Below are 12206 nucleotides of genomic sequence, written 5' to 3' on the forward strand. Positions count from 1 at the left end.
TCAATGATTGCAATGTTGTGACCAGTAGGAGCTCTATGCAAGATTTCCCCAAAGTCTTCTTCTTCTTTAAGAACTTGATTTACTCGATGGTATTCTTGTACACTTTGTCTACACCTCTAGGCTAGAGTGTTTAAGTCTAAAACAATATCCTCCTGGGTGTCTTGGAAGCCAAGGTTTGGTTGGAGAATTGGAAAAATGTTCTCATATGGTAGCACCATCGTGCTTCATTACAGGCAACTGATTAGTCTTTCTTGTTCGAATCCCCAATAGAGTCACCAAAAATTTGTTGGTAAATAGATTTGTCACTGTAGAATTGGCCCAATGGAGTGCATGCGGCAAACCATTCACAATAGTTGGATAGGCACTTGGTATGTGGCCTTCCTCTACATTTAGAGGGGCATCTCCCTCGTATGATAAAATTTGAAGTTTTTTGAATAAATATGAAATCAAAATTAAAAGGTGAGAAAGCTTGTGATGATGAATGCACCACATGATTTCAAGGCTTTCTTGGACTACTAACTTAAAATCGCTAATAACAACAATCAAGATCTACGCTTGAAAACTATTACCAGCACAATGCTTATCCACAAATTCATAAACATCTACACTATACTATGAGAATGCTCACTACAAAGAGAATCAAGCTTTCTAACAATTTAGATTCAGAAGAAGGGAACTCAAATTGCACGTTCCTTTATTTTCTTGCACCAAGAGCCTAAGAGGAATTTCTGATTACAAAGACAAAATTTGTACATACTTTCCAAATATCATCTCCTAATAATTTTTTTAGCATAGTGCTCCCTTTTTGCAAAGCTCGAAAAGGTCCCTAACAATGCCCAAAAGAGCCCTTATATAGACACAGACGTTAACAAACACCTTTCTTTGGTTAGTAACTACCCCCCAAATACGTGATTTGGGTGAGGTTAATTAACCTTCAGAAAATTAACCTTAAATGACAAAGATCACTAATTGAAAAGTATGCCTTGGAACATGTCTTCAGATGGTTGAATCATTGATTTGTTGAGTTATTTGATAAAGACTCTTGTTCATGATCATCACCAAGTTTGACAAAGAAACAATCATTTACAACATCAATTGTTCATGCATTGGTTGTAGTCTTGATAGTGATACTACAACCTTGTCTTCCCATTGATATAAGTTATAGAATTTTTAATCCTTTGGGACTAATTTTGATGAGCCATTATCATATCCACCTATCAGCCATTGCATATATGTTGGAGAAAATAACATAATGCCCTGGACTTTTAGTATCTAATTCAAACAAGAATTCTGCCACATGTTCTCCTAATTCTATATTGGAACGAATTCTACAAGAAGCCAACAAAGATGCCCATACGGTAGCGTTAGGCTTTACTGGCATGTTAGTAATCAAGTTGTATGCCTCGTACAAATGACCAACATGGCCAAAGAGATCAACCATGCAACAGTAGTGTTCTATTGCAAGAGTCACATTATAGTATTTGTTCATAGAATTGAAGTACTTCCAGCCCTCATCCATGAACCCTGCATGGTAGTAAGCTGAAAGAACTCCAATGAATGTGATATGATTTGATTTCATGTTTAAAGATTTCACCTTCTCAAAGGGATCCAAGGCTTCCTTCCCAAACCCATGAACAACTTTCCCTACAATGATTGCATTCCATGAGACCACGCATCATTTTGGCATCTTCTGAAACAAATTCAAAGCTGCTTCAACCTATCCATTCTCTCCAAATCCATTGACCAATATGTTCCATGAGAACAGATTTGGTTGGGGTATTCTGTGAAAGATTCCCATTGCCTCCTGCATATGGCCATTATAAGCATAACCTAAGAGCAAGGTATTCCACAACATAGTATCCCGCTCTTGCATTTTTTCAAACACTTCCCATAACTTGATAGTGTGATCATATCCCTGCATTCCAAAAAATTATTCTTGACTCATTGGTTTTTCCTTGATTGAATTGAGTAGTTGTAGTAGTCAACATCATAATATATTGGCTAAACATAGATCACGTTGACCTTTGCTCATCAAATCTAGGTAGAAATAGAGTTAAGAAGCTTCTCATTCTCTACAATGGATTCTAGTTCCTTCACCATTATATCCATGCTAGGTCAATTTTTTGGTAGTTCCTCTACACAACACAAGGCAAATTTCAGAAGACTTTCAAAGCCTACTAAGTGGATAGACTACTTTAAAATTGGATCTATTAATTCATGTTGAAAACCTCTGCTTCCTTGTAATTCCATGACCATTTTGACCTCTTGAACCAAGTTTTTACCCCTTTCAATTGGGGGACGTGTTGTAATAAGTTCAAGAAATATGACATTGAAACTATAGACATCACTCTTCTCTATAAGTTGTAGTGTCATGTAGTACTTTGGATCCAAGTAGCCCATTATTCCTTTTACTTGAGTTGTTATATGGATTTGACCTCCAGCAAGCACACTGCCATCTAAAACAAGTTTAGAAATACCAAAATCTGCAACCTTGGCAACCAACCTTTCATCTAGCAATATATTAGTGGACTTCACATCTCTATGAATTATGGGTGGATTCACAAACTCATGGAGATAGTTTAAACCCTTGGCGGCCCCCAATGCTATTAGAATCATTCTTTTCCAATCCAACCAAATACCAGTTTGACCATGGATACTTTCTCTGAGAATTTGATTTGGTATATATTCATACACAAGCATCTATTCATCTTTCTCAAAGAAAAATCCAAGAAATCTCAAAATATTTCTATGATGTACTTGTGATAACAATTCTATCTCATTCTTGAATATTTTCCATCTTTCAAAGATGCCTGATTAGCCCCTTTTATAGCCATCATTTCACCTCTGCTCAAAATCCCTTTATAAACCTTTCCATATGCCCTTGAAGCAATTGCATTCATGAATATCTATATAGTGGGAGCCATTAACGTAGCCATCTCCATGCTTTATATCCTTTGTGTGAGGTTGGTGATGGATTTGCATATTCCCCAGGCTTAGTGGTGGTGGCATGAACATATCAATTGTTCACGTGGGGAGGGAAAAGCAATCAGGTTAATACCATAGTCCATATTTATCTCAAAGTTGGTAGCTGGTATATATATTGTGGCTTGTCCATATATATAAAATAGATTTGCATATATGTGCCACTGTTTTAAGCCGCATCAATATTTCAAATCCCTAGCATGAGGCTGGGTGATATAATACTAGTGGTATGACTATACCAATGCTCACGTGAGGAAAAATAAAAGTTTGTCTGAATTCATATATGCTGTGGCCTTACAAAACATTGAAACATTTTCCATTGTGAAGGAAAGCCATAGGTTAAGAATAATTTTAATATGGCAGAGTCATGGGTTGGCAATGGGGTGTATGAAGTGGTGTGGGACTTCTTGCAAGTTTATTGTTTCTTTCAAAATGTCTTACCTTGCTTACGTGGAGGGAAATCTGCATTTGATCTAAGTAATCATATGTTGGTAGGCTTGGTAAAAGAAATGTGTTTGTAGAATTTTAATCAACTATTAGTTGACATCCAACAATCAGGTAGATTGTTAAGATTAGTAGAGATGCTAGGTTTGATTGAAAATGGCCACTTGATCTCTTACCCGACTGACATCGGCTTCATCAAACCACCATCTATTTAACCTTCTCAACAATTAATCCACCTTTCTCATCCATCTCCATTTGATGTTCAATATGGCGATTTCTTTACTTCCAGCTTTTCCCCTTGATCAGCTAAACAAAAGAGGTTAATAAATGTCTCAAATTGGTTAATGAATATGTATTTTTGGAGAGGTTAATTAATATCTTCCAAAATACATAATTTGAAAGTTATCATTATCCTTTTTAAGAGGTTAATGGATACGTGTTTTTGGAGAGGTTAATTAACCTCCTCCAAAATACATAATTTGAAAGTTATCATTAACCTGTTTGAGAGGTTAATGGTTAATGATAAACTTAAAAATATGTAATGTTAGTCTCTCCATTAAGCTGCGATAACTTGGGGCTCAGAAGCCAGATTTTGAAAATTTCAAGTGCCATGCAGAGCTGGGAACGAGCCACAGATATTGAAGATTCAAAACATCACAAAAACTCAGAGAGGAAATGACCATTTTAATGGTTTAAGGAAGGCGTATTCTGAGAATAACCATAGCACTGACAAAATAGGAATTGAGACAATTTGATATCTGGGCAACAAAGATCAAGACCTAATCATCTAATAATATAATGGAATTGGTTCATAATGGCCGTTGTGGATCTTTTTGAGTGCAAACCTATTGTGGTGATAAATATTTCATTCCATTTGTTGATGACTACTCTAGAATGATCGTTGTGTTGTTTCTAAAAGAAAAATATGATGCTTTTCAATTGTTTAAGTGTTATTTGGAAAGAGTTGAAAAGGAATCAAGGAAAAGTCTAAAGTGCTTGAGATCTAACCAAGAAGGTGAGTTTATCTCTAATGAATTCAAGATATTTTGCAATGATAGAGGAATCACGAGACAAATGTTAGCATAAAGTACCCCTCAATAGAATGGGAGAACTAAAAGAAGGAACAAGTTGATCATGGATTATGCTAGAAAATTGACGATGGAGAATAATGTATCACATAAATACTGGAGAGAAGCTCAAAGTATAATAGTTTATACTTTGAACTGAGTACAAGTCAAGAAAGGTACACCTAATGTTCAATACTTTAAATTTTTTGGAAGTAAATGTTATATAATGAAGGATAGTAGAAATGGAAAACTTGATGCTAAAAGTGATGAAGCCATACTCCTAGGATATTCCACCAAGTGAAAAGCTTTTAAATGTTTGAATTCAAACACTAAAATAGTTGTGGAAAGTGAAAATTGTGAGAGTTGATGAATATGAAAAAAATATTGAATTTGAGTGCACGAAAAAACATAAATATTATAAAACATTTATATATGTAAGTCAATGGGTGCTCTACACCTTTCATGATCTAGAGCACAATGTTTTCAAGAAACAACAAACTGTAAATATCAAGTTGCAGTAGCAGTTTGCTGAGAAACAAATTGTAGGAGCCAAGTGTTAGCAAAATGATGTTGAGTTACAACATGAGACTACTCAACAATAGTAAACTACTACTGTACAACCAAATGAAGAATTAGAGTTTCATGAAGTACTACCTAATGTAAATCTTCAAGATGAACCTGAAGAAAAACAAATAAGAAAAGATCCTAGATTAGAAAAATATGTGAGAAGGCATCATGCCACTAATCAAATTATTGGAAATAAAGAATTTGGAGTTATGACAAGGAAAATATTGAGAAGTGACACATGTTTACTTTGTGATTTTGAGCCTTAATTGGTGAGGGATGCTCTAGATAATGAAGATTGGATTCAAACAGTAAATAAAGAGATTGAACAAAGGACAAGAATGTTATTGGAATAAGTGGGTATTTAGGAACAAGCTAAATGAGAAAGGAGAAGTCATAGGGAACAAAGATATATTAGTTTGTAAATGATAGGCACATGAAGAAGGCATTGACCATAGAGAAACATTTACCCTAGGTTCAATATTGGAAGGAGGTAGAACTCTACTTGCATATTCTACTTACAAAAAATATAAAGCTTATCAAATAGATGTAAAATTTACATTTCTAAATGGAATACTTGAAGAAGAGGTTAACATGGAATAACCAAAATGATTTGTTGATCCAAGTAAGAAGAACATCATATTTAAATTCCATAGAGCACTACATGGACTAAAACAAGCCCCTAGAGCATAGTACAATATTCATACTTCTAGACACACAAGCCTTGAACTTTCTAGGTCCTCCCAAAAATCTACTAAAATTTTCCCTAACTCTAAGCCTAAACACCCTATTTATAGTTTCCAAAATGGCTTACAAAAGATTTTGGAATAGCACAAAATAGAAAGGCTGACCTCAAAATAGTCTAGACATATTCCAAGAATAGATCTTATCATTACTAAAGTCAAGATAAGAATTAATCACACAAGTAATCTCCTAAAATACAAAAAAATTGATCAAAATACTGACCCTCAACATTAGTAAGATCACTCGGCACATGAAGGATCACTTGGCATATAGTATAGAACTCAACACACACTGTATTGTGAGATGGGATAACACACTAACCAAAGGTTAACATGACATGGGGTAACTTCATCTTGGTAGATAATGCAAAATTACTGGCAATTAGCAATTGCTATAATGACTACAACATGACAACAACTATCAAAATGAACACACATGAGCAAGATAACACACCAACCTAGGATGCTCCTCCATCACCTGCTCGTGGCTATCTTATTGATCCTACATCCTTAGTCAATGTTATTACTAAAGAAAATCTTTTTATGAAAAATTTGCAATGTTATGTTTATAATACATCTAATGTGTGGATTCAAACTTGTAATTATTTTTTATCCATCATTTGGTTCTATTAATTTATCAATTTATTTTTTTGGTAAAATTGTAAACACTACCTTTTTTGTTGTTCCTACTTTTGATCAGTTTCAAATTAAGCTTGGTTTTTTGTAGTTAAATGCCATGCATGTTTTTGCTTCACCTATCCATAAATTTCTTAGTGTTTTTCATGATGAAGAAGGGAATATGGTTAATCATAGTTTATATCATCATTCTAGGCCTAGATATTTTGCTACCATTGACTTCTTTTGGCCTTCATTACCTAATTCATGTCCTTCTAGACTTGATCATCTTTTCCACTCATATTGAGCCTATAAGCATCATAAGATTCTCAAGTTAAGCCTACCTCCTATGGATCTTAATAGTGGTATTTTTCCTACACCTTCCATACCTATTTAACCTATGGCTTATACATTTGTTAATCAAGCTCCTACTCTTGCTCATCTATCTATTGATAATCCTATTAATCCTCCTATTAAACTTGTGAAGGATATAGTAATTGTTCCTCCTAGTTCTCAATGCATTTCAAACAAGACAAAACATAATTGATCTTCTAATTAACATCATAAGAAGCATCGTGCTCAAGCCAAAGCTTGTAATTATGTTCTTCAAAATTCTTTACCTTCTTTGGACAAAACTATGCATGATTTTTTAGAAGAAGTTATTGCTAATAATGATGTTAAGATGCACAATTATGATGATTCCATTCATATATTAGATCCTATTTTTATTAATCTAGATGAAGAATATACTATTGATTATACTGATGATGCTAATATGCTTTCCTCACAATTGATACTTACACCTAGTATTGAACATTTTGATTCTCAACAGGATTCTTGTTTGGAGTTGATTATCACTCCTACTATGTTGGATATATTCCCTCTTGCTAGTTACCCACCTTCCCTAAATGATATAGACTGAGATAGGGAGAGTAGGCAGCAAGGTTGATTGGATTATCCTTTATGGTATCCTTTTGTGTGTTTGTCTATTGTATTGTGCTTCTCCAATGATGTGTTTGCTAAATGTTATTAGATTCTTTATACCACCCTTGTTTCTCTATTGGTGCAAGGTGCTAAAGGAACCAAAATTGTTGTACTTTTCCTCTATATGTATCTCTATTCTTCCATATGTTGTTTCATGTTATGTTGTACCTATGCTAATTTTCATAAATTTTTCCTTGTGTAATATACTTGGACCCACAATTTTGAAGGACTGATTCTTTTTGGTCTCCAAGTCATGGTCTAAAAATATTCTTCTTCGTATCTCTTATGTGATATTTCCTCCTTTATGATTGTAGTTCTACTTTCTTTGGAGGAGTGATGTCAATTCAAATGCAATTATATATAAAATCTTATGATCATACTGAACCCATGATAGGTAGATCCCTTCTATGTTCTCTATATGTTTATGTGATATTTCCCTTGATTTATCTTTATTTTGGGGCATTTTGTAGTGGAAACATAATCAGTTGAGTTGTTTATTTTGTTTATTTTTCAGTTAAAGTCATTACTCCTATTAAAGTGTTAGCAATGACTTTAACATGGGGGCATACACTCTCCTCACCTCTTGCACACAGACACACTTTTTGATACAAATATTATTTTTCAAGATACCTTTTCTCCCTTTTTTGGATTAGTGACTAATCCTTAAAGAATGGATTTATATTTTAGGATCTCTTGATCCGTCTAGTTAAAATTTTTTTGATCTCTTAAGGTCAAATATGTCCTTAAGATTGGATCTCACTTCCTTTTTGGTTTTACTCTTATGGAATAGAATATTCTTGAAGGTTAATCCTTGATGGTTTGACAAGAGAGTAGCCATATTCACTAGGTAGTCCAATTCCATCTTTCTATTTGCACCATTTCCTTGTGTGCTTTGTAATGGAACATAGGTTCTATTTGGGCAAGATAATCACACTCTTTCTCCTTTTCTCTTTTACAGATGTCTCTCTTATTGCGATCTTACAGTTGATGAAGACTTGAGCCCCTGGGGGCTTGAGGATCTCTTTGTCCCTTTGATTTTAATAAGATTATCTTTTTATTATGATCTCCTTCACCAAGAGTTTGCATTGAGTCCATACTCTTTCTAAAGTGGGGTCTTAATGTATCATCTTAAAATGGAAGCACTTCCATGATAACAGAGTTTAGCACTCCCTGTAAGTAGTCTGGGGTCATGTTAAATAGTTCTTTGCATGGATCTAACTATTTCCCCTTGGTCTACTTGTCTCCCCTATTTCCAGCCTCTTTCTAACAACTTTCTCTGAGAAAATGAAGACTTTAACTTTCTAGGTCAATGGAAACCTCATGGATTAAGGTTGACCTTGACCATAACCTAGGTCAAGGATGGCCTAACATCTAACCTAGGGTAGAATCAAACCCAACCCTGACCCTAGGTCTAAATTTCAAGTTCCAAAGGTTTTAGGATACCAAACTTCAGAAAGTTCCATTTTCCCACTTCTGAGTTGGATGTTTCAGATTTTACAATGGTAAACTCCTAAATTGTATTTAATATAAGTCCATTTCTAGGGGTTAAGGTTAATTGGGATTTAATTCTCCAATGTCAGCCTCTCTAGAAGTTTGTCCCCTAGATCACTATATAAGGAATTCTTTCTCTCTCATTTGATAGATCCATCATTCATACAATTGAAGATATATCAAACAATCCATTATCAAGCATTCAAGGATTCAATCATTCAAGATCTGAGTCATCAAGGGGATCCATTGTTAGTCATTGAAGAATTCAATCTCTATGAAGTTCTCTTGTTGAAGATTTATCCATTCACATTAATTCAAGCCTCTTTCTATGCTAAGATCCATTCTAGATTGGTGTTGAATATATAATGTCATTGATTTTGAGACATCCTACACACAATTCTACATTTATTTGAAGAATTCATACTTTTGGATTCAAGGATTTGAATCCTCCAAAAGAATTACAACATAACCAAGCTAATAGTTACATTTACTTTGTTTCTACATATTTTAATTTCAATTACATTTCAAGGTTGATTCCAAATTGGGGTTTGACCAAGGCAAGCACCCCATCCAAACAAAAAACCATTTTTCTTGTAGGTATAGGTACAAGACAACAAATTGAAGTTCATATCTGGATACCCTTTTTGGTGAACCTCAGAGATTCACAAATAGAATTTATGTCATAGTTTTTCAAGTTATTGATGACCTTCCGTAAGGGGTAAGCTTGTGCTCTAGGGTAAGATTGTGCCATGCTATCTAGGTCAAAGTTTACCTGACCTCAGAAAGACAAAAGTTTCCTTGGTTTTCTCTATCTTGATATTTCAAGTCTAGAGCAAGTTGTAGAATTTCCTGAAACTATGCATAGACATCAGAAATCATCATTTTCCAATATTTTCTCTACCTCAAGGTTAGTATTTACCTTTTATTCATTCAATATTTTAATTACATACTTTCTATAGTAGATTATAGGATTTCCTCCTTTTTTCATATTCTCCATCATTTGACTCATTGGATCATTGACCACTTCTTTGTGATCAATCAATTTTGATGTTTCCTTTTGGGGTTTTTGATTAAGGATAAGTCCTATATTCGCCTTCTTACATCATATATCAAACTGAATTCATTTTTCATCTTATTTAACATTAAAAAATTGCACCAAAAGGGATTTGGAGAGAGCCTATCATACCCATTTTGAAAACTCACTCTAATAGGTTCTTCCATTCCTTCAAATAATTTATGCCTAAATCTATTATAGTCCAATAGACCTTTCCTTTGAACTTGAACACCAACACATTCCAGGCTCCTCAATTCTCCAATCGATTTGGCATCAATACAAAGTTAATACTAACAATATCCACCAAACATTTGTTCCAAGAATTAGAAAGCCTAGTGGAGATAATAGTGTTGTGGGATTTCATCAAGTGGATATGAAAATGTAATCCATCTTTGAAAAAAATCCCCAATTTCTTTGTTTTGCTCTAGCTCTTTACACTCTCTAGGTTTCATAGATTTTGGCAGGCCTCCCATTGTGTTCTCTTTTTCGAATAACTAATAAGATTTCTCAGGACCCAAATTCAACTTGAAAATACTTTTTGCTGTAATTTCTCTCATCATGGAAACTTTCTTGGAAAACTAAAGAATATGGATGTTATTGAGAAATTATAATGTAGAGAAAAAAATTATGTTTCCAAATAAGGGTTGTTGAGTTGTTGTTTTACATGATGCTAAACGACAGGAATTCTTGCGAACTCCTCTTTTGAAAAGTTGATTTTGTGAATTGACTCCAAGGTCCCTGGTGTTCTTGTGCCCTAATGGAACCCACCCATTTGAAGATAAATGTGAATGTTCATGAGGAGGCATTTGCTGGTTTTTTTTAATTTTGGATGGAATGTAGAATTTCCACACTATTTCAAAATAACACTAAAAAAGAACTATGTTTTTGTATTTTTATGTTTTTTATGAATGTAATCTAACAATGCAACTAATACGAGTTCCTATTCTAATAAGGGGTTAGCAAAGAAAATAACAAAAATTGAAAGAAAATAACATGAAATTGAAATCCTAACAGACATAAGCTATAGAAAACAACATGCTCCTAGTTAAACTTTCAATGAAATTGGTAGGAAACTAATGAAAATAGGAGCATCACTTCCTAGATTCCATTGATGCAATTGTCGATGGGAAATTTCAATAACAGAATGATGTTTCACTCTTCATCAAATCGCAAGGCCACAAAAAGTGCGCTCATGTGAGTTATGTAGGCACAATTTGGTGATTTCTTCTCAAGCTTGTTATGTTAGCAAAATTTGTAAATATGTAGCAAACACCATAACTAAAAGATCACACAACTAGAAACAACACAATAAACCTTTGGCTCAATCACAATCTCATGCACAAAATTCACAAAACAATGACACATTCAGGCAAGAATGACTACACTCCAAATGCGAGCACCAAAATCATAATTTTGTTGCATAATAATAGTGGCCATTGTTACATATTACAATGGGGTATTTATAAGAAATCATCTCCTCAATTTGTGTTGAGAGTGAGAGATATTCTTAATGCAATAAAATGCTTTTAAATAATAAAACAAACTAAATATATACAAGCTAACAATTAATCTGGTGCTTAGAGGGACTCTATCCATATTTTATTCATTAATTGGATGCATGAGCCTTTTACATGTTAAAAAAAAAGAAAATATGAGACCAAAAATAGGAGGAAGCTCCAAGTCAAAGTGGAAGTACGAGGAAGTGCCAAAAATAGAAGCTAGTCATTTACTAGGCATTTGTTGAAGTTAAAATACTGCCAAAATGCATTCTTGATGCATGGAAAGAGTTATTTTTGGAGCAAGTAGTTAACTGTTAGTGCACCTCTGAATTATGGAGTTGTGGACTAGTGTACCTATAGACCTGTGGAGCTGTGAACCTCGAAAAGGTCAAAAATCACAAAATTTTACTAAGTGTCAAAATTGAAATTTTGGCATTTGGGTTTCATTCATCTTCATCACAAAGCTATGTTTGGATATTTGCCCTTGAATTTCTCTATCATCTTAGTAATCTTAGCCACATCTGATAGATCTAAAGCCTCATATTTATCTTTTACCTTCTGTCTATAATTATCTACCTCAATTTGGGTATCAACAAAATCCCTGAGTTTGGTATCCAATCCTAACAGGACCTCTTTTGTCCTGAAGGCTTGTCTGATATCTTCATCACTTGATGCCTCCTCTAAGGTCTTCTTAAAACCCTCTACTACTACCTCAATTGGCAATAGATTCTCTCGTTGTTCATCCTAAAAAATGTCCAAGCAT

The sequence above is a fragment of the Cupressus sempervirens genome, chromosome 8 (assembly GCF_028749045.1).
Source record: "Cupressus sempervirens isolate cs-2001-9-10 chromosome 8, ASM2874904v1, whole genome shotgun sequence".
Lineage (NCBI taxonomy): Eukaryota > Viridiplantae > Streptophyta > Pinopsida > Cupressales > Cupressaceae > Cupressus > Cupressus sempervirens.